This window comes from Equus asinus, chromosome 4, assembly GCF_041296235.1.
Source record: "Equus asinus isolate D_3611 breed Donkey chromosome 4, EquAss-T2T_v2, whole genome shotgun sequence".
Taxonomy (NCBI): Eukaryota; Metazoa; Chordata; class Mammalia; order Perissodactyla; family Equidae; genus Equus; species Equus asinus.
The window spans coordinates 73,596,565-73,620,296 of record NC_091793.1 but is presented as its reverse complement, the minus strand read 5'-3'; the positions used below and the strand labels follow the sequence as shown (position 1 = coordinate 73,620,296).

The window sequence follows — 23,732 nt, the reverse complement described above, 5'->3', positions numbered from 1 at the left end:
TTCAGCACACAGCAAGCGCTGATTGACTCCCCGACAACAGCCTGATGGACTGAGGCTGGACCACAGACCAGCAGAGTGATAAACAGAGCAGGCCGGTTAGGTGAAGCGCTGCTTCGTAGAGTGGAAAGGAAAGTTGTGTCTCTCTGCACATCACTTATGTCTTTCCTCGTCTGATACAGGATCTCTTCATCTTCCTGTCTATCACTTACCCACGATTTTTTTCACTTTTATTAAGATATAATTGACATAGAGCTCTGTATATGTTTAAGGTGTACTGTAAACAACTTCACATACATATATTGTAAAATGATTGCCACAATAAGTTTAGTTAATATCCTTCTCATATAGTTACAGAAAGAAAAAGAGAAAGAAACTTTTTCCTTGTCTTGAGAACTTTGAGGATTTACTCTCTTAGCAACTTTCAAACATGCCATACAACGGTGTTAACTGTAGTCATCATGTTGTACATTACATCCCCAGTACTTATTTATCTGATAACTGGAAGTTTGTACCTTTTAACCACCTTCATCCCATCCCCCTACCCCCAACCCTCTGCCTCTGGTAACCGTGAAGTTAACCCCTTTTTCTAAGAATTTGTTTTTGTTTTGTTTTTAGATTCCACATGTAAGTGAGGTCATATGGTATTTATCTTTCTCTGTCTGACTTATTTCTTGTAGCATAATGCCCTCAAAACCCAGCCAGGTTGTTGCAAATGGCAGGACTTCCTTCTTTTTTATGGTTGAATGGTATTCCACTATATATATCTACTTACCCACATTTGATACATGTTGGTGACACAGCTTATGTAGCTTGTGTCTATGATCCCACCTGACTGATAAGCACAGGTCCCAGCAGTTCCCCTGTTTTCAATGCTTGTGGGTACCCAATCCATCTTCCAATTCATAGCAGGAAAGTGCAAAGTTCTGACAAAGCTAACACACTATCAAACTTTCAAAACACACTTATACCTCCCAAAAGATATAATAATAAAAAAAGTATTTGCACAAGGTTCCTGTACTCAACAAAAAATTGCACTTCTCCTGCAGGTTCTCATCTAGGGAAATTTTTATGATATCTCCTTTTATAAGAAAAAGATACATCTCTGACAAGAAGGGAAAGAGAGAAAAAAGAGACAGGAGTAATAAAGAGAGGGGGAAAAAACATTCTCTCTTTGGAGACAGAGAAATGAACATTTGCTGACTCATCTCTTATTTTTGTAATGAATATAATATGATGAATATTTGAAATAATGAATTAAGTTTCCTGAGTTCCAAATCTAAATTTCAAGTTTTAAGGAGAAGGTGATATGATATCCTTAAATTATTGAGTGTAAAATTAAGGAAGGAACAAAGGGCTTTCAAAAGATTATAAAGTAGTACAAAAACTAATGAATAATTAAAAGTGAACAAACAAATGAACAAACAGGAAAAGTAAAGAAATGAGAGAGCTCCAGCCCTGAACCTTTGAATTTTCATAAACTAAACCCAGTTCCCCAAACAGAAGCCAGCACGATGGGACTGACTACCCAGAGAAACTGGGCCCTTTCTCTTGAAGGTCACTTCACCAAGCCCCATGCTGCTCTGTTGTCATTCCTTGCCAATATATTTTTTAAATTTATGTCTGCATTTTAAGTTCTTTTAACTTTATTGCCATACATAAATATGTTCAGAAGGAAGGTCCTTTCCCGTAGGTCCTACATTTCTCTAAGGATAAAGGAATTCTTATAATTGGACCTTAATTATCAGGTAACATAGGAATCCAATAGGCCCAGGATGTCACTTGGGCTAGGGGCTATCTAGGTCATCAAAGAAAAAGCTATAAACATTACAGTAATATTCTTACTGCACATCTTAATACTGCCAAGAGCGCTGGCTTCTTTTCCTGTAAATTGGTGTCTGAATCATGCAAATATTATTTAGGACTGCAAAAGGGGTGGTCAGAGCTTCTTGGAACCTGTGCAGCAGCCCTGAAGCAGCTGCTGGCTCTCTAGCCCAGATTAGGCATAAGTATATTTGGAATTACATTTATCTCTTTGAATTTGTTTTTCACAAGAAATAAATTTACAAAAATCTTTATTTCATCTTAGTCCTCTTCTTTTCAGTAGACTAAGAAAACACGATGTTTCCAATCTTCACATTTATCACCATATATCCATACTCAGGGTCCTGAATAACCAATTACCAGCACTGCTTAGAAAAAAAGAAAGCAAAGTTTTGTGGAAATTATTCTCTAGGTGTATTTTTACAGAAAGACTAAAAACAATTTTATTAGAATTTTAGAATAACTTAGTGATATGCAAAGTTGCTTCCCAATGAATGGTGCTATAACTAAGTCAGAAATTAGTAGCTATTTACAGCAATTTACCAGAAGGAATAAATAATCATTGGAATAAAAAAGATTCTATGGTCTTATATGTACAATGGCACTTAAGTGTCTCAAATCTATAGATTAGTAAGAACTAAGCAAATGAAACATTTCCATTCACAGGCAAAGATATGGGATTGAAAATAATTTATTGGTTCTGGTCTAGTCAAGCAAGACTAGATAATATATGGTTGCAATAATATATTATCTAGCACTGTAATTTTTCAAGATGAATTATATAATTATTACAAAGCTTATTATTTCTAATATATCGTAAAATTCCCAAGGCACAATCTGTTCTAACACTACATTAATGGTGAATACAAAAATTCAGAGAATGTGAAATAATTGATTTAGAACCCTCACATATCCCTTTCAAACTTCTAAAATATAAGTCTATCTGCGTGCTACCTTTTCTGAAATACAGAGGCTTATTAATTGTTTATCCTCTGAAGATAGAACTGGATCAAATAAAATCCACTTCAAAGACAAAACTTGTTTTATTGAGGATTGTTTTAGAGGATGTTTTCCATTCCACTTGCCATGGTTTTGCCACATGTCCGAAAGCTTCTACTTCTTCTCCTTAAGGCCCAGGCTGAGATGAGTTTTTTTAAACCATAAAGTAGTGCTAGTGGAAGGAATACTGAATATGAGGTCAGATGATCTAAACCTCTAAGTCTTTGTATGGCTTTTTAAAAGTTTAAAATGGCCTCAACTCCTGACTGGTAGTACTTGTCTCGCAGAATTGTTATAAGGCATAAAAACAAGAATAGGTGAGAAAGAGCTCAGTAATGTGCAATATTTCACACATGTGCCTTCACATTAGTACCATCAGATCAACAACAGATACTGAAAAGTCTACCATAATACACATATAGTTCATTGGAGTGAGAAGGGATAGGGCAGAAGAAGATGATACTTTCCATAAACTACTGAAAACTGCAGGTCAATGAACTATATGAGAAACAGACATAGAATAATAACAATGTTCTGCAACCTTGTCCTTGTCGGTAGCACAGCCAGTCAAAAATAACTTATTTGCCAGATTTTAAATCTTTGCAGAAATCAAAGACTGTTCATTTAGCTCTGGGGTCCATAGAGCCCCAAAGACAAAAATCTAAAGTTTGTATGTAATGGAATAAATGTATGTAGCTAATTTCAGTGGTCCAATGTGATTTATGGTTGGGAATTGGGGTAGATAGAGAGGAGAGAAGAAGCTGTAAAACCCAGAATCTCTGTCTATACAGATATACTTAATTTGTTATTTGCTGAATTTTTGCTTCCATGAGCACTGTTTAGACCAAATGCCTTAAAAATGATAGAGAAACTAAAGACAGGAAATGTGGTAAACATTTTTTGTTTGTATTTGTTCTTGCCTCCCATTGTTGACTTATGAAAAACACCCTTCCCCCACTTTTAGCCCATGAACACAGATGAGACTGAGTCAGCCCTCAACTCCTGGTGGGGAGCATATGATTTATGCTTAAGCCAATTGGAGTATTTTTCCAATCCATGGTCATCAGTTCAGAGATGCACTTGTTTCCCAATAGAACCAATAATATGCAATGAAACTTGAGCTGAACCTTCCAGGGAAGAGTAACTTAACTTGCTGGTATTTAGTCTAGGGTTGCTGAAACATTCTTGCTTTCAAAGGGAGAAATTGCATGCAAATGAGAAGACAGCTGAGTCAGCAAGATGGATGCCAGGAAGGGGAAAAGAGAGAAAGTGAATTCTGCTATGGTCTGTCCTGAGACCCGCCCTTACAGCTGGAATTTTAGGGTAAGCTCCCCTTTTGCTTAAGCCTGTTTTCATTGAGTTTTCTTTGGCTTGCAGTGGAAAGAGGTTTAAATGATAGGGAGATGAAAATTAGATCATGAAAACCAGGAAGTTATGAATAATCAAAATTCACAGATTTAGTAGAGATCAAAAATTAGTCGAATGCGATCAAAAGTCACTCACATATACTCAGGCAAAGTCACAGTCAGAAATTAAACTAATCATGACAAGTTAAAGAAAAAATAGTATATCAGGAATCTGAATATGCAGATGCCCAGAAGCCAAACAAGCAAGCAGATAAGCACCAGATTTAGTTACTAATGAGTAAGGCTAAGCCAGAATAGCAATTAAATAAGTATTTATTTAATAATTTTTGTTAAGAGTAAAACAAGGGATCAATAATTTATTGATTTGAATGAACCAAAGGGGTGTGAAAGAGCTAATAATGTAAAAATAGTAGAAGTGCAGCATGAAAAACAATAATAAAGGCTGCCGTTGATTGTTCACTATGCAAGATATTATCCCCTATGGTTTAAACACATTATCTCACTTTATCTTCACTAGATCTCTGTGAGATAAATGCTCTTACCTACCTTTCAGATAGATAAAGCCATGCCATGAGAGTGTGGGCTTTGGAGTCGACGCTTGGTTTGCAGAAATTATTTTTACATTATTCCCACGTCTTCATTCCCTCCATCCATGCCTTAGACATGGGGCTTTGCGGTGCCTCTACTGTGGTGGAGAATACATTCCTGTGCCATTGACGGCAATTTGTTTTGGCAGTGGAATGTGGGTAGAAGTGACAGTGGGCCAATTCTGGAGTGAGGATATACAAGCCATCACATCTCTCTCTCTTTTGCAGTCCTGAGATCCACCATGGGGAGAACATGTCCCAGGCAGTAAGGACAGAGACTTGAAGTCGGTCGGAAGCCTAGAGTCCAACCTGGCCCAACCAAGTCCTGCCTACATCAACCAAACCACATGCATATTGTGAGAATAAAAATAAATGTTTATTTGTAAGCCACTAAGAGTTTGAGATTATTTTTATGACAGGATAGAAAAAAAGGACACTGATTCTGAAATACATACCTGTTCACACCAGAAAGTGTCTTGACGTGATAACTGCTGATCCAAAAGCAAAGCTGGATTTGACTGAGAGGTGAGATAAAGACAGTCTTTGCATCTGGTTGAGAGGAGCCCTGGTCTTTTTTTTTTTTTTTTTAAAGATTGGCACCTGAGCTAACAACTGTTGCCAATCTTCATTTTATTTTCCTGCTTTTTTCTCCCCAAATCCTCCCAGTACATAGTTGTATATATATATATTTTTAGTTGTGGGTCCTTCTAGTTGTGGCATGTGGGATGCCACCTCAATATGGCTTAATGAGTGGTGCCATGTCCACGCCAAGGATGCGAACCCTCGGCCACCAAAGCAGAGTGTGCGAACTTAACCACTCGGCCACAGGTGGTTCCACTGCTCTATTCCAACTGCTCTCCACAAACATAACATGGCCAGCCCCAGGAGCCTTGGTCTTGATTCATGGATCCTGTCCATGCTGCCAATAAGTTGTAAATTCTTTACTATCAGGCATGTATTACAAGTGATTCAGGTTCCTGTTGGAAGGCATTACAACAGAAGCCCAGGCCTTATTGTCCAGGCAGGTTCAGTGTGAAATCCAAACTCTGCCACTTGCTAGTTGAGCTAATCTTGCCATGCTTTTTTTATGTTTTTGCATCCATAGAATATGACAAATATCGTCTAACTCACTAGGTTACTATGAGGGTCTATTGATGTAAGTTTTATCAAAATCTAGAACAATGCCTAGCCTGGAGCTAGCATTTACTTAGCAAGCCACGGTTATGCCTGGGGTAGTTGTGTCTATCAATATCACTTGTTAAAATCACTCCCAAACAATCCTAGTGCCCTATGTTGACAAGGATATCCTCCAGTGCTATAAAGTATATTTGAGCTAAAAAATAGATTTGGCAGTTCTAAATCAATTCACAGCTTTGGCTACTGGGTAAAAACTATGTTTCTGGCTTTCCTTTTTTTTTTTTTTCCGAGGAAGATTAGCCCTGAGCTCACTACTGCCAGTCCTCCTCTTTTTGCTGAGGAAGCCTGGCCCTGGCCCTGAACTAACATCCATGCCCATCTTCCTCTACTTTATATATGGGACACTTACCACAGGATGGTGTGCCAAGTGATGCCATGTCTGAACCCGGGATCCGAACTGGCGAACCCCGGGCCGCTGAAAAGCAGAATGGGCGCACTTAACCACTGCACCACCAGGCCGGGCCCTCTGCCTTTTCTTCTGCCACTCCTTTCTTTAGATGTTTTCACCACTCCTAACTACCAAGCCCCATTCCAATTGATCTCCACAAACATAACATGGTCACAAGGGTTAAGACGAGATGAAGGTTTTTCATTTCAGCCAATAGAACTTCAACTGTGGAGATATATGAACTGAAGATTGTGCATGTGTGTTTCCTTTGGAAAGAAAAACGCGAAATAGAAGAAGCAGTTACTCATCTGGCAATGACAGTAAACATCCTCATTCTAGAAAGTTTCTCCTTGAAGATGTCAACTTCAAAAGGATCTTAAAGATTTACGCTTTTTTGTGTTTTATTGATTCCCTGATTTTACTTCAACAGTGAAAAGTCAACAAGGTCAGAGGCTGCATCATGTTTGATTTTAATCAATGGCTTAGTAAAATGAGATGTGCATCACAGATGTAAAGTATCTGACAACAGCCTGTGATAACAAAATACTACGTTATGGGCAGGTAGTTAGCCCATTAAGGTATCCTGGGAGAGGCAAAGGAGGGTCAGTGGCAGTGCGCTTATCTTCCCCTGAGAGGAGAGCCCGGTGCTTGCTCTGTTATTCTTGAAGTAAAGATGCAAATTCAAAGGGCAGCGAGAGAAGCAGCAGTAGCATAGCCCTGTGTGAGCATCTGCTGCTGAGAGGCACTTTGATAAACTCTTTATGCGGTAAATCATTTAATTCACATGACCAGCACATAAAAACTGTATCCTTCTACCCTTTTGCAAGAAGTGCTTTTCCCATGATCAGCTATTTGATCTTGTATATGTTTTACATCAAGGACTATGTTTTTAAACACTTTACTAATGTTTTCCTTTTCTTCATGTATGCATTCTTTTAAAATATATTTATTAAACTCCCTCTCTGTGCTAAACAAAAATCCTTACTCTCACGGAATTTACATTCTAGGAGGCATGAAGGAGACAGACATTAAATGAATAAACAGATAAATTCAGATAATAAACTCTATGGGGGGAGATTAAGGAAAGTGACAATGAACAGGGAATGTAGCAGACAGGTGATACTATTTTAAGGAGGTGGTCACCCAGTGGAGGCTTCATTGATAAGGTGACAATCGAGCAGCTCCTAAGGAAAATGTTCCCTCCAGCCATGTAGACATTTGGAAAAAGATCATCTCAGGCAGAGAAAATAACACGTGGAAAGGATCTAAGGCAGGACCAAGTTTGACATGTCCAAGAAACAGCAGGGAATCCAGAAAGGGCAAGAATGGTGGGAGATAAGATTAGACAAATGGTGGGGAGGCATATCACATAGGGACCCACAAGCCGGGGCAACCACTTTGCCTTTGAGTGATGTGGGAGGTCACCAGCAAGTGTGAAGAAAAGCCATGGCTTGTTCTGACTTACATCCCAGAACATTCACTCTGGCCTCTGTGCTAATAATAGGGGGTAAGTGCAGAAGTCGGGAAACTAATTAAGATGCTAGTGCAGTAATCCAGGTGAGAAATAACGACAGCTTGTATCAATATGTTTGCAGTGGAGGAACCTGAAGATAGAACCCACAGAATTTACTGATGGATTGGATACAGGATGTGAGAAAACAGAAGGATACAAGGATTGTACTAAGTTGTGTGGTTTGGCAACTGGATTGAGTAAACTGAATCTGGAATAGCATGTCTGTAGTGTTAAGAGATGGACTTAATGCAGAAGCACCTAGACAGTCCAGGATACGGAAGGAACGGATGGAGAGGTAAGGAGATGGAGGGGGGATAACGAGATAGAAACCACCGATTTATGTTGATGTTGAGTTTGAAGATAAGGTGGTAATATTTGGAGAGGCAACTCAAAAATTCTGAATAAATCCTATTTATTTGCAACTCAGTGAATCATTACAAAAACAACTTTAGAGATAGAAATAAACAAGAAGACTTTACCCCATCCAAAAGATGAATAAAGTATAAGTGAAGATTGTCATGTATTTTATGCCATTCCCTGAAGTGCGTTTGAGTTGATGGTGGGCACTGCGTGCGTTTGCTCCCTGAAGACACAGTCCCACAAATGCCGGCCACAGTGAAGGCATGTACACAGGTTAATGTGTGTCTTTAGAGCTTATAGACAATTATCTACAGTCATATTTCATTACAGACCATCAATGATGGCAAACCTATTTGCCTTTTTGCATACATATTCGATTTTTATAAATATTCCAAGGTAATTTGGAGGCCATCCTTATGTCAAGGTCATTTAAATCATGATGGGGGCTGAGAGTCAGAAAATGGGACACTATCATAAAACAATGGAACTGCTTTCCTTGTGTGATTCAAAAGTTACTTCCACAATGTCTTGAGCAACAAATTATCAAGACAATCAGCCAATCTCCTGATTAGATTTCTTTAAAAGACAGCTCTATTTAGAATATCAATTAACATGTTACTTAATTAGATTTACATTATAGTCACATGTTTAATGAGCTATTGGCAATAAAGATGGTAAATTAGTACAGTTCTCTTAATTTTAGTTTTTGATTTATTTTGACTAGTTCTTGTGTGATATTTTTAAGTAGATAGTCGAAGTATTAAAGAACCCTTTAGTAATTGAGAAACATCTAAGAATTCAGGTATAATCTGGAATTCAGGAGCTTACTCTTCATTTATCCTAAAGAGATTTACAAAAATAAAGACGGTCAAGAAAAACACACAGTGCCAGGTAAACTGAGAACTGGCTTTTCACACTTTACAAAAAGGATGTTTTCCCCCTCTGCCCTGTATTTCCTCTTTATTTCCCTGGGAAAAAAAGAAGATGAGAAAAACATGTTACTCAAAATGAGACTGAGACTGAAAGTATGTAATAAAATCAAGTGACACGTTATAAATGAGAAAAGAGTCCAGCAAATGAAATATCTAACGACAATGAAGATAAAGAGAATATGTAGGAGCAGACAAACAGGAAAGGTAGTGGAAGGAAGGACATATAGATCCAATCACAGACAGGGCTTGAAAATTAAATGCCCCTAACAAAAATCGGCTGGCAGACAGATAAAAAGAAAACGGGAATGTAGACAGGAGCAGATAAGTAATGCAGTCTATTCCTTCACAGAGGAAAACATGAGTGTAGAGGGAAGAGGTCGTTACAATAGCTTATCCACCCAAACATCATTAAGATGAATCAACCCAAGATGGCCCTTCAAGTGAAAGTACAAACCAGTATTTGCACAGTTGTCTATGTGTCTCACAATAAAGCCAACATGTGGAAAGAGCTCTGGGTTGAGAAACAGGAGCTCTAGGATCTAATTTCAGATCTGTCACAACTCATCAAAGTCATTGAGGAAGTCCCTGGGCCTCAGCTTCATCATCTATAAAATGGGAGAATCGGACTAAATGGTTTCCAAGACCCCTTCCATCACTAGTGTTTAATATATAATGTCTGCCATTAAGCGTCTGGTATTTGACCCCAAAATGGTAAATGATAAATTAATCAACTTCAGACCTCTTGATCTAACTTTTTGATTTCTTTCCACTTTTATTCCTGAAGAATATTCTTTAAAAGCTTTCCAAACAAATGTTCACTACCATATTAACTAGTCCATCTTTCAAGTCTCATGATTTATTAAATTGCACTAGCCTGAAAATACCCATGATGAAAATGTAATGATTCTCCCTTGTGGCTGTCTAGGATAGCATCACAACATGAACAAAATCATCACTTACTAGAGTGTTACCTGTGAAATGGCAGAGTCCTCTCTATCTGGAACTTCTTTATTTCAAAGAATGTTGGTACTGGAACAGATCTAAGAAAACATCTAATGATTACTTCACAAAGGAATTATCAAATAATCTTTTTTAAAGAGCCACTTTCTTTAGTACATTAAAATATGCTGCATTTTACAGCATAGAACTGAGATTTTAAAAACTCAGTTTAAAAGAAAACCTCAGTTTACATATAACTTTTCTCTTTCATTGGTTGCTTTTAAAAAATCTACAATTTCCACCCACCTATTTTACTAAAATTACTTATACCTGTCGCTTGAAGCCATTTAACTTTAAAAGATAATGATTTGTTTATGGGACTAAAACTCTAATGGATATAAGAAAATGGAGTGGTAAAGTGAAGAGGATCTAGAAATAGATTTGCCTTAAATTAGCTTATGCTATCATTTGATAGAATTATTTCAGTGCAAAATATTACAGCAAAACCAAGCATCCACACAGGTAAATTTCCCTCTTGCCAGATACACACTAGCCATCACCCTACAATTTATTGAGGTATCATATGTGTGTACATACAATGTGCTGTATACAGAATATACAGAACAATTCGAATAATTGAAAGAAGCTGAATGTTTTTACTGATGACTCTAAACCAGTGACTGTTTTGGAAAACACCAGAACTTAGAGGATAAAGTTTCTGTTACCTGGGAAATTCATCTATTGTCACTTCCCATTCCTACCCCACCACTACCCCGGACACTCACTCAAGTAAGCCAGATAAAAAGAAGATATTTTTGCGTTACTTCCTTTAAGCTTTAAGGAAAATTCCCTACTTTTAATAATTGGGATTTGGTGATTACATGCGTCTTGAAGAATTATCGACTTTTAAGATCTAATCAGAAATTCAATCTATAGGAAATCGTTCTAAGGAAATGATCATAGATGGCTGCAAATACTAACACATAATGGACTATACATTATTAGTGTTATTATGTATGATTTATCATACATATTATTATGTTTATTTTATGTATTATTATGCATAATTTACTATTATTATGAAAAATTTAAAATTCTTGAGTCTACATATCAAAAGGAATATACATAGATATATATAAAAGTTACATTCATATCATGTAACACTATGTAAAAATTTTTGTCTCAAACTTTTAATAAAGAGCCTCACAAATCAAAAGATGCCCAGAAAATAATGTTTAAGGAGATAAGTGAATTGCAAGGATAAAAACAGTATTATTCTACTGTTTGTTTGTTTTAACTGCATGTAAAATAAATACACAGGAAAATGTTAGCAGAGGTTGTTCTATTGTGGTTATTCTATTGCGACATCTGTTTGACTATTCCACTTTCATCGTATTAGATCTCATCATATTATTCAGTTGGCCTTTCTTTTTTTCAAGACAGGTCAAGAGCTCAAGCACATTACCTGGCTGCAATGAAAGTACACTTTTCTGTTTTAGTTTCAGTATTTTCTTACCTTTGTACAGGAAAACAAAGTCAGCTTCAAACAGACTGAAGAAATTGATGTCACATACCTCTCACTTGATCAGTCCTCTTTTTCACAAATTGTCCATTGATTTTAAATATTTAAGACCTCAAATGCTCACTTTATAATATCGAATTAACATAATGGCAGCTATTTCAGGCCCAGAGCCAACCAATTTTGGGGAGATCTTAACACAATTCAGAAAGAGCAGGACAGAAGAACACTTGAATGTATCAACAGTCTCAAGAATTCGTAACATTTAGTGCGGATCGTGTAGCTTGCCTGTCTCACCGCTAGTTTTTCTACTAGTGACATGGAAAATTAAAACATAAGTAATGCCTAGAACAGGAGGAAAAGCATTAAAGAGTAACGTCATACAAACTTTAGATGTGACATTATGTGGAAAGAGGAATGCTGTTTGCATTGGTGTCGCTGACACTAAATACCAGCAGATTTTAATTTTTCGAAGTCATAGTTTCCTCAAGTCTTCAGTGGAAATAATATACCAACTTCGCAGGATTGTGGTAAACCATAAATGAGCTAATGATTCTATAGTACTTAGCAAAGCATAGAAAAGAGCAAGCACTTCATAAATGGTAGCTAATGCTGGCCGTATTGGAATGATGATGTTAAAAGAATGAGAGTAATCTTAGTATTGTTTGTGTGGTCCTGGAAGTGATAGGTAATGGAGGTAAGAGTGGAGGTTATAGGCACAACAACAGAAACAGCCAGAGTGGGAGAATGTTTAGCAGTAATTCTCTGCTAATTGTGTTGGCATTCCTGAAAATCGAGGAAAGATCTAATCCCATAAATCTCTCTATCAGGGATCAGCAAACTACAGGCTACCTCCTGGTTTTGTAGGTCCTGAGAGCTAAGAAGGATTTTTACATATTTTAATGATTACACTTTGAATGGTTATATAAGCACCTACATAATATCCTTAGCTTTGCCTCTTGACCCACAAAGCCTACAATATTTACTAGTTGGTAATAGCTGTAGAAGAAAAGTTTGCCAACATCCACCCTAAATTGTTGATAACTGCAAGATGGCCAGGACATCTCTTATCCCTTGTCCAAATGTTCCGCATATCCCATAATCTGACTCAAATAAAAACCTCTTTCAAAGCTCATATTATCAACCTAAGTATATTAATTAAGATGGTCTTAATTATGATTCACTAACAATCAACCCGGTATCTTACTCACTTAAAACAACAAATGTTTATTTGTCATTCATCTAAGGTGTCCATCTCTGTCACTGTTATTTAGAGGTCTGGTGGATAGAACCTACATCTGGTCACTCATTGTGGCAAAGACAAGGAGACGTAGAGACGAAGGTACTGGCTCTTGAAGATGGCATTTCAGAGGTGACATCTCACACTCACATTAATTGACCAAAGTGATTCATATGAACAGGCATAACTTTTGGGGGTCATTTCTGCCCAAAACCTTGAAGTAGAGGCATGGAAAATATTTCCGAACTTCGATAACAACTCTCATACTCCACCATCCACTATCTCTCCTTACTCTAGGCATCTGTGGATCTTAGACCATTATCCCTAATTCCCTGAAATTTCAGCATATGGCTCTATCTCTTCCACAAGTTTTGTCCCAGTACTCAGTGATGTTGGTCTCCACATAGATTATCTTTCCAGCATCTGTTCCTCATTTAGTTGACTCTGTCATCATTCTACTTCAGTTATCTACCCCTATGATCATAACCTAGACCTTGAATTTACTATAGCTGTAATTCCTCCATAATTTCAAGCATGTCATTCTTCCATTAACACCTCCAATCTTTCCATCTCAGCCCCTCTCGTCTCCCAAGCCCAACATTCTTCCAACCCACTGGGACCTCCAATTCATTGACCCTACTCAATTTTTACTGTTGATCACTCGTCCCCTTATGTATTCATTTCTTTCTCTATTGTTCTTATATTTCATAGTCCATCATTATAATCCCTCCCTTGCATACTTTGTGAGTTATTTTTTTCCTCTCTCCCTCTTTCCAACTCATTTAGGAAAATGCAACCCAGGTTAAATCCTAATCTCCACCTATTCCCACCTGGACCCAAATAGCTAAGTGGCCTTAGAAAAACACGTAACCTTGCTAATTTCATTTTAAATTCATGATCATAAATTTCAAGCAGATCATTAGAAGTTCCCAGAGATAGAAGTATATTTCCCTAGTCAATTTACTCTGCCATTCTCTCCTAGATCCTTGCTACTCCATGTGTGGTCCAAGGTCCAGTAGAATAGGCATTATCTGTTGTTATATATGTAGAATCACAAACTGCACCCAGACTCAGTGTCAGAATTTGCATTTTAACAAGATACTCAGGTGAGTTATATATACGTTAAAATCCAAGAATCTCTACCCTAGATAACTGTTTTATATGAGCTGCAGATGCTCGGTCTCCTTTGACAATTTCCATTTACCTGCCTAACTTCTAACATTAGGAAGTCTTGGGGCTCAGTCTTCAGACACATTCTCCGTCTAAGTCAACACCTTAGTTTAAATCATCCAGTCCCATCCTTTTAAATGCATTGTGGAACTGCAATGGCAACCATATATCTCCAGTCATATCCTCTTCATATGCTCCAGATGTTTGCATCCTGTTGTCTTCTACTGTATATCTCCACTCGGATGTCTACTAGGTACCTTAAATTAAACACATCCAAAACAAAGTTCTTGAATCCCTATCCATCCCTTCCCAACCATCAATCTATTCTTCCCACAGTATTCTCTCTCTCAGTAAAGGCAACTCCATTCTTCAAGTTGATCAGACCAAACTCTTGGCGTGATCCTGACTCCTCCATTTTGTGGCTTTCTAGTCCACCAAAAAGTGCAATTGGCTGTTTTTCAGCTACATCCTTAATCTGACCCTGTATCACTTCCTTCATTGCTATCATCCTAGTTAAGACCAACATTATTCTTCACATGAATTATACTGAAAGCCTCCTAACTGGTTTTCTTTTTTCCACCTTGGCCCCTTCTATGACCCATTTCTTCACATTGCAGTTAGAGTAATCCTTTTGAAATCAGTCAGACAATGCCGCTCCTCTGCTCAGAATTTCCCAGTGGTGTCCCATTCTCACTCAGAGGAGAATCCAATTTTTCATGGTCTACAAGGTCCTATGTAATCTGGTTTCAGCTTCATTTTCTGCCTTTTTTCTATTTTTTCCCTTGCTTGCTTCTCTCTAGTCATGGTGGCCTCTTTGTATAACTTGAACAGGCCAAACACACTCTCGATCCAAGGACCTTTGTAACTTGCTCTTCTCTCTGTTTGGAATTTTCTTCCCGCAGATAGCTCTATGGTCAGCTTCTTCATTTTCTTCAAGTCTTCTAATAAATGCCTTTCTTCACTACACACACACTAAAATGATATCCCCACTCCATCACTCTCTTATTCTTTTATTATTCCCTACACTTGCTTCTCATAATACTTATCACTACTTGAGATCATTTGTATGTGCGTGTGTATATGTGTATGTATTATAGCACTTAGCACTTAATAGGCACTCAATAAATACAAATTTTATAAAATAATGAATAAATAACTTCTTGAACCTAGTCATGGGATTCTTGGGGATATTTCAATAAAACTTTTTAATAAAATAGTATACAGCTTTATTTCTCATTTTAAATGCAACAAATTATTATTTTACAAATATTAGGAAATACTGGGAGAACATATATTTAGAAAGATGATACTAAGCCTGTCACTTAGAGAAAGCGATTAAAAGCATTTTGATACATTTGATTCTTGTCCATTTTATTGTAAATATGTTCGTGTGTATATACACAAGATTGAGATTTTTATATGTACAATATCCTGTCCTGCCTTTCCATCTCACATTACATCATAAAAATTTTATATAAAAATGATTTAACAGCCATATAATGATTCTGCCTCGTAAGCACCATAATTTATTTAGCTATTCCCTTACTGTTAGACATTCAAGCAAGCTCTTTCGAAATTGTTCGTATTTTAAAAACTTCTAAGAGGGGTAGGCCCCGTGGCGGAGTGGCTAAGTTCCCGCACTCGGCTTCGGCGGCCCAGGGTTTCGCCGGTTTGGTCCTGGGCACGGACATAGCATTGCTCATCAGGCCACGTTGAGACAATGTCCCACATACCACAACTAGAAGGACCCACAACTAAAATATACAGCTATGTACCGGGGGGATTTGGGGAGAAAAAGCAAAAACAAAGAAGAAGATTGGCAACAGTTGTTAGCTCAGGTGCCAATCTTTAAAAAAAAATAAAATAAAAAATGAAAACTTCTAAGAAACCTCCTTGTACATAAATATTTACTCATCTCTGGTTATTAAGATAAGTTATAATAGGTTGACTTACTGAGTCAAAGGGAATATTTGAAATAATTTTGAAGTATATAATCAAATTACCTTTCATAAAATTTGTGGCAATTAACATTCCTATAAGAAGAGTCTGAGAACTTAGACCTCATTACACAATTGAAAGTCCAAAATCCTTCATTTGTTTTTTTTAAATTGCCAATAGTACAGATGAAAATTACTATCTCATTACTGTTTTAATGAGAATATTTTTTTTAGTAATGAAGTTGATCAGTTGTCTGCATATTTTAAGATCAATGCTTAAGCCCAACATTCCTGACTCTCAGGCAAGGCATCTGTCCTGGAAGCATGAATCCTGCATCCGTAGTAAGAAAGAAATCACTTCAATTTCATTCATTAGAACTGGCCTCTTGCCAAGGAGCCCTTCATCATTCTTTTTCCAACATTGACCTGACCCAACGTTGCCTTGCAATTGATCCAGTCAACATCTAATTAAGAGGGTGTGTATTGATGGTAAATAAGCCACACCATAATTTATAATGGCTTTATTTCAAGAATTGTTTACCTATGGGAAAATAAGATTCCTTTTCTGTGAATTCAAGCCGTGTCTCTATTAGAATCTCCAAATCAACCCAAATGGATTTACCACAAGAATTTTATGTCTCAGATTTCCCCAAGGCAACAGACTGAAAGCACAATTTATGCAAAGACATAATAAACTGTTACTTGTTCCAATGTGATTTGCAGGCCGCTGTTAAATCTTTACTGACCAAAATAATTTATTTAACTTACCATCCACAGTGTCTTAAATTTTTGCATTAGAGAGTTCCTTTGGCTAATGAATTTCAATGCTTTCAGGTGCACATTTATGATATGAGGAACCAGCACTAACATATGAAGCTCTTTTAACTCGCTATCAGCTTAGGCCATTTTGATCCATCCCTGATGGAAACTTACAGCTGAAGTAATTGCAGGTTGTAAAGAGAATATTTTAGAATATAAAGCAAGTATTAGTGAGATTCCAAATTTGGGGATGGTAAGTTGGAAGTATACTCTGAGACTAATAACGCATTGGGAAATCAATTGGTAGTGCCTGCCTAAAGAGATACATTAAAAAATATTCTGGGGCTGGACACAGGTATAGTGAGAAATAATATAGTCAAGAAACGAAGACTTCTAGCACGCATAGAAGAATAAGAAGGAACATTACAGATGCTCTATATTTGCCTACACTAGGCAGCGGTCCTCAAACTCTGGCTTGCATTAGAAATTCCCATAGGGTTTGTTAAAACACGGATTGCTGGTCCCCAACACAGGGTTTCTGACTCATTAGGTCTGAGTGGGGCCTGAGTGGGGCATTTCTAACAAATTCCTAAGTGATATTGCTGCTGCTAGTCAGGGACCCCACTTTGAGAACCACTGGTCTGGTGCATTAAGATGCCATCACCTTACTGCTGAGGACTGCAGTAATCTAGGGAAGGAGCACAGGTTTGAGAAGTCTGCTATCTTTAACTCTCTACTGAAGGTTAAAAATCTTCAAACTATTTTAGACCTGTACAGTATAAAGCCTCATAAAATTTCATTCTGTTATAGCAAAGCAGCTGTTAGAGAGAAACTCTTCAATGAACTTGTCAGACTAGGGTTGCCAGATTTAGCAAGAGAAAGAAACCTATATAGAGATATAAATACATATATACATATACACATTTATGTATGCATACATATATCTAAGACATCCAATTAAATTTGAATTTCATATAAACAATATTTTTAAATTATAAGTATGTTCTATGCAATATTTATCTGAAATTCAAATTTAGCTGAGTGTTCTGTATTTTATCTCGCAATTCCATCTCTGAAAAAGCAGTGTGGGAAAGCTTCTGCAAAAGTGGGACAATAATTCCATCTCCTAAACCAGAGTTCTGGAGAGAATTTAAAAGATGATTTCAGAAACACCACAGACTGATTGTGAGTACTTTGAATTAGTGATCCCTCTCCCATGTAGATGGTGCTCAGTTCTGTTTAGAAGGCTGCAGAAGTAATAAGACAGTAAGGGACAGAGGCCTAGAAGTGAGCAGAGAGAAACCAAGAAATGAAGTGAGTGGGGCTAAGTTGGTGCCACACTTCCCCCACTCTATCACCTTGACCTTGTTCTGTAATAGTCCCAAGCAACCCAAGCAGTAGGATAAAGGAGTGATGGAAAACTGAAAGCATTCTCTATGTGAGGCTATATTAGACCATATCCAATAAGGAAAATTCTAGATACTTTTAAAATTAAATTTAATTCAAGGATTTGGCTAAAAGGAGAGGAACGATCTGGAGAAGTAAAAGAGGAAGGTAAATTTATTCCAGAATTCATGACTCCCATAGGGTTGAAGAAACAAAGGTGTGTTACCACTCTGAGCCCATGATCACTGTTCCATTGAAAATTCTGTGGATGGAGCTGAGCTGCCACATCTGGAACCAAGGCACACAGCCTGCTGTCACCATTGCCAGCATCTCCACTGTTCCTGCTGGTGGTACCACTGCCACTTTAGAAAGCACTGCCAGAAACTAGGTCAAACAAAAATGGGTCTCCCTTTCTCTTGTCTACTAACCTCACTCTAATGTCTCCCATTGGCTGAACATGACAGGAAGTCAGCTGGCATGGGAATCTGGGGAGGCATAGTTTCTATTTTTCCAGCCCTGGTAGGCAAGAAAAGAATATAAAAGGGTTAATATGAAGCTGAGAGAACATAGATACCATTTGGCACAGTCCACTCCTGGCAGCTTGTTTATATCCACCATTCTTCCCATATTTAAACTTCCAAACAACAGCCTTAACAACATCAGCTTTTCACACAACAAAAAGCAGCTAACCTTCATAAATATGAATATACACCCCTTCATTTTCCCAAAAGGGAATAAATAAGGGACTGGATAATATTAATTTCATTTCTAATTTATTTATGAGCCCACTTAGATATACTATTACCTAAAGATGCAATTGTAACACTTCTTACATAATATAGTAGGAAAAGGCAAGAGGAAAAAATGAATAATGTATAAAGTATGCATATAGCAAGCAAATAGGAAAATATGAGTAGTCACTTCACTCCTCACTTCTGTAACTATCCATGAGAACATAGTTGATATTTATAACTTCCTTAATCTATGACATATGTCATATCCCTTTTGCCCCAGGCAATACCTCAGCTGGGTGGTGTTCTTTATCTGATTTGGCCTAAATATTTATTCTTGAAGGTTCTTATTACTTATTGGCCCTGCTTTTACTGGATTTCCATAATCTTCCATTAATGTTTACTACTCTACATGGAAATACTACGAGGCGAACCCCTGGGTTTCTTAGTTCCCCCTGCCTCTGTTAGCAACATTCTGTTTCCACTTGCTAATCAGAATAAATAAACCCCAGCCTGTATAGTAACACCACTATTTGTCTTTTGGTTCAATGGCATTAGGAGCCCAAAAGAACAAGGTAGAAGTCTCGACTTTGACTTTGTTTAAAATAATATTGTGATCCTTAGAAATTTTCCTCCTGGAAACTAAAACTCCTAAACCAGAAAAGTCCTAAATCGTAGGAATGGGAAGCAAACATTTGTGAGTGTGTCATTTGGTGCATTCGCGATGTGAGCCATTCTTGCTTTTGCTCTTGGCTTCTAGACTTCTGTATTCTTGCTGTGAAGGAAACAGCATGATATATTCATCACAAGGTCAAAGCATAAATCACATCCTGGAGGAAAACAGTCTAAGCATACAAGGTGTTGTCTTTCAACTGGTGTCAAAAGTGGCCCATCATTCTACAAGGCCAGCTGCTTGAGAATGATGTGGGAAATGCTATAACCAGTGGCATCCCCACAGGAGGATTGCTGAGGACTCTGATTCACCTTCTCATGCAATTTATTTCTCTGATGAAGATCTGATTGAGCTCAATCTCTTATATAGTACTTCTGTTGGATGCTAAAACACCATTTTATTGCCGTCACTGACTAGAGATACCTTCTTTTCTCCTTGTCCTACCTTCCACTCTCCTGCCAGTACTTCCCATTGGTAGAATCTAGTCTGTCTGAAATGTCATGTGCAAGCTTCTAGCACTCTGATAGAGAGGAGTCTATAGAAAGACAAGTGTGGAGGTGAGAAAAAACAAACACCTTCTGACATAGGCACAATCCTCAGAGAATATTAGGATGGCAAAATCAGAGTCATAATAGCTCACTCCTCCCAACTTCAAAATTACTATTAACCATTTAATCCAATTCTTTCCTGATCTAAAGCCCTAGCCCTCACCAAGGAGAAGGAAATGTCCAATTTCTTTTTGCAAGGGCAAAATAGATTTTTATAGAATACAAAATGAGGCCACTAAAACCAATAATCTAAAAATTACTGAGCCCTTCCTATGGGTCAGACACTTTTCTAAGCATTTTACTTGTATTATCTCATTGGACTCTCAAACAATCCTATGGATAAGCCCTACAATGCTTCTAATCTCAATGATGAAGGAACTGAGGTATGAAGAGGTTAAATGATTTGTCCAAGGTCCCCTGGGCAGCAAATGGTACAGCATGGGTACAAACTGAGCTCACCTGGCTTCTTAGTCCATGTTCTCCATCACTACGACCACCCTGCCTCTCTGACCTCATCTCGCATTCACATCCAGTGCCTCTTCTAACCAAACTGATATTTTTCTGAAGCAGTTTTCCAGGACTAAAGTTAGCTTAATTGTCCCATTGAGCTTTATTATCAAGATACTCAAATAAATTAAAGAATTAAATGAACATATACTAGACACAACCTCAGCCTGATTTCTTGTTATGTGAGCATGGGCCTAAAAAGCAGGTACAATAGGAATGGCACAATGTCTGGCATATAACAAGCAAACAATAAATACATATTTAGGAATGGATTAATCAATTCTCTCTTCAGAGGTGTAAAATGTACCCACTGTGTTTGATATAGAATAAGCCACACTTTTCTTGTCTTCAAATGTGAGGCATTAAGCACAGGTAAATTATTTTAACTTTCTCTTTTGCTCTGTACCAAATGAAGGAGAGCTACCTGAGTCCAACATCTATATTTTAGAAGAGAGAAAGGTGAAACTTACCAACTCTTCTAAGGAAACTAGAAAGGTTATTGGGCTACAAAGCCCAAAAGATATTAGACTGACATTTTCTGAGGTCAAACACCATAGGAGCAATATATCAGGGAGCCCAAAGTAAGGGTTTAACTTTTGGTGCCCTCTCTAAAGTCTTGAATACACTTTAATTATCTGTGAGTTATGAATAATATTGAAGCCAATTAGAATAAGGTTATAGTTTCAAGGGTGGACCCATAAAAAGAGGCCTCTGGTTCTCACAGCAAGCACCAAGAGAGCCTTTAGTCATGAGATTTCCTGGTCCTGGACCTATATATAATCATGAGTCCTGATTCTCCTTGTCCTTAGCTAATAGAAATTGAAATTGTAATGTGGACATTATCATCCCTTCATGAAAAAAATAATTAATAATAAATGTCCTGATTGTCCTTCATCCCAGTGATGTGTCTGTACCAAAATAAAAGACAAAGGAGTCCTCCGATGAAATTGTTAAGATGAAAACAATATCCCAAATGGTCCCTTCTCCAAGTTATGTTGTTCCCACTTGTCACCTTCTGCAGCTCTCATTCCCCCTTTATGCTCTTACCCTCATGCACTGCAAGCCCACTTTACTCCTGCCGTTAGAAAGAAGTGGCCAGAAAGAAGAGACACTTCCTTAACTATGGCTTTAGTCCCCTGCTCTACTGTGCTCCATCAAATTCCTTCATGAACTGCTCCATCACCCCTCATGCCCAACCCTAACCTGGACAGCTGCCTCCTTATGGCATTCCCTTGGAAAATGACTTATAATGTGCCACCAAATCCCTAATTCACTATTCTCTTTCTGGTCCTTAAGAGACAAAAAAGTCAGATTGAGAGACTGTCTAGCCTTTCATTCATCTGCAGAAAACCTTAATTTATTGACCAGTTACCCGGGTGTTGATCTTCTTCCGTTCTATTCCCTAAGGCGCACATATTTTGATTTTTTTAATGAACTCTTAAGACACACCCTTGATACCTAACTACCAGCTGCATCCCCACAGCAGGCATCTCCTTAATGTGACAGGCAAGCACATTATGCTAAGTAGATAATCACAACAATTAGCTGAAAAGGTTATAATTTCATCCTGTTTGGTATAGTTGGCCTGTCAAAAATAATTAGGTTAAAATAGATCTCAAGCCTCCCTCTGCAAATTTGAGAGAAAAATAAAAAAGAAAGAAAATGGTGACAGCTAAGAACATTTAACTTTGCCAAATTAAATGTTCTGAAATTTCACTACTGGCTGAAACACTAGAGAGATATTTACCAGAAGAGTCCAATCTAGTTGGAGGTGTTTAGTTTCTGTTTCAGTGTTTTTCCACATAAATATTGAAAATAAAACCAAATGGCAGAATTTCAAGGCACAAGGGCTGACCAAAAATATAATCTCTCAACATTCATAGGAAATGAGAAAAAATATAGAAATAGCTCAATTAATAGCTCTGAATCCCCCATTGGTTTTGCTTGCCCTCATGTTTGGCATTTTAATTGAGCAAGAGCTAGGTATTTGCATTCTGGCATCTAATCTCTCACAGTCCAATTAGCTGTGGGGTTTAGAGTACCTGACTTTACGTCTTTCGTCACCACTTTCACTATTACTAAAATTAAAAGTTCAAACTAAAGTGCTAAAGTGTTACCTAGATTTATCATTCTTTAGTTCTACTAAAATTCTCTATACCAAATGTGAACAGATGTCAGTGACAAAAGTTTGATTCAATCGCAGCATTGTCACTGCCACCAGCAGAGAGATTTTCTCTTTATGCCATTCCTTTTTATTTCTTTCTATTCCTACTTTATTTCCTGCTATTACGGGTGGAATATAGCTCATCATTATCTTCAAATGCTTGCCCTCAGAAAATTTTCACTCTATCTAATGAAGCAGAATCTAAACACATGACACAATTAGTGAGACAAAATGGAATATAGCGGGCAAAATATGTGGAACCAAACACCAACCTCACAAAATCTAGCTAGTCTAGGAAATGAAAAGTCACTGTGGCTTACACCATAGACTGCTCTGAAATTTCATACAATATTTTCATATCCTAAAATAAATTATGAATGTTGTACTTACATAAAACTGGACGGTTATATAGTGTGAAAGGTACAAAAAGTAGAGAATGAACAATGCAGATTCCAAATATGTCAACTGTATCTCTTTGCACAGAGGCAATTCTTACATGTTTTCTTCTTATGTGTTTTTTATACTGTCATAATGTACATTCCAATTTTTTCCAGAAGGAAGCTGAGGATGCTCTCTCTGCCTTGTGGATTTACTTCTCTTCAAAAATTTCTCCATCCATTTTTTTGTTATTTTTTAATCTAATCACAATGATAAAACTATTATTTTTCAATTCGTAAAGCAATTCCATTCTTAAATTCTTAGATTCAATTCTATTGTCAATTCTCAAATCCACTTGTAGGTTTGGCTTGCTTTTATTAAACTGTTTCTGGGGCTTGCTACTAAAGTAAGCTTTGTTTAGCATTATTATATTCCATGGCACACTGAATCACTCTGCACAGTTTATTGTTTATTCATGTACCTTCCAGTAAACTGAGCCCAAGGATTCTGCCACATTCATCCTTTTCCACATAGCCTATTCTTTCGGAGAGATGAGCCCTCATTCCAGTCCCAGTGAGTGATTCACATTCTAAAGGAAACAATGGTCTCATTCCTTT

At 37.4% G+C, this 23,732-nt stretch overlaps 1 long non-coding RNA gene across 1 annotated transcript in view; it reads right to left on the bottom strand.

Moving 5' to 3' along the window:
* Nucleotides 1-6,528, bottom strand: part of LOC123285047 (uncharacterized) — a 28,137-nt gene extending 21,609 nt beyond the window's left edge. The window contains exons 1-2 of the long non-coding RNA XR_011502779.1: nucleotides 6,321-6,528; nucleotides 5,230-5,292 (exon numbers count right to left, since the gene is read on the bottom strand). This is a non-coding gene — a long non-coding RNA (uncharacterized lncRNA). The remainder of the gene's footprint in view (nucleotides 1-5,229; nucleotides 5,293-6,320) is intronic.
* Nucleotides 6,529-23,732: the final 17,204 nt, after the last annotated feature.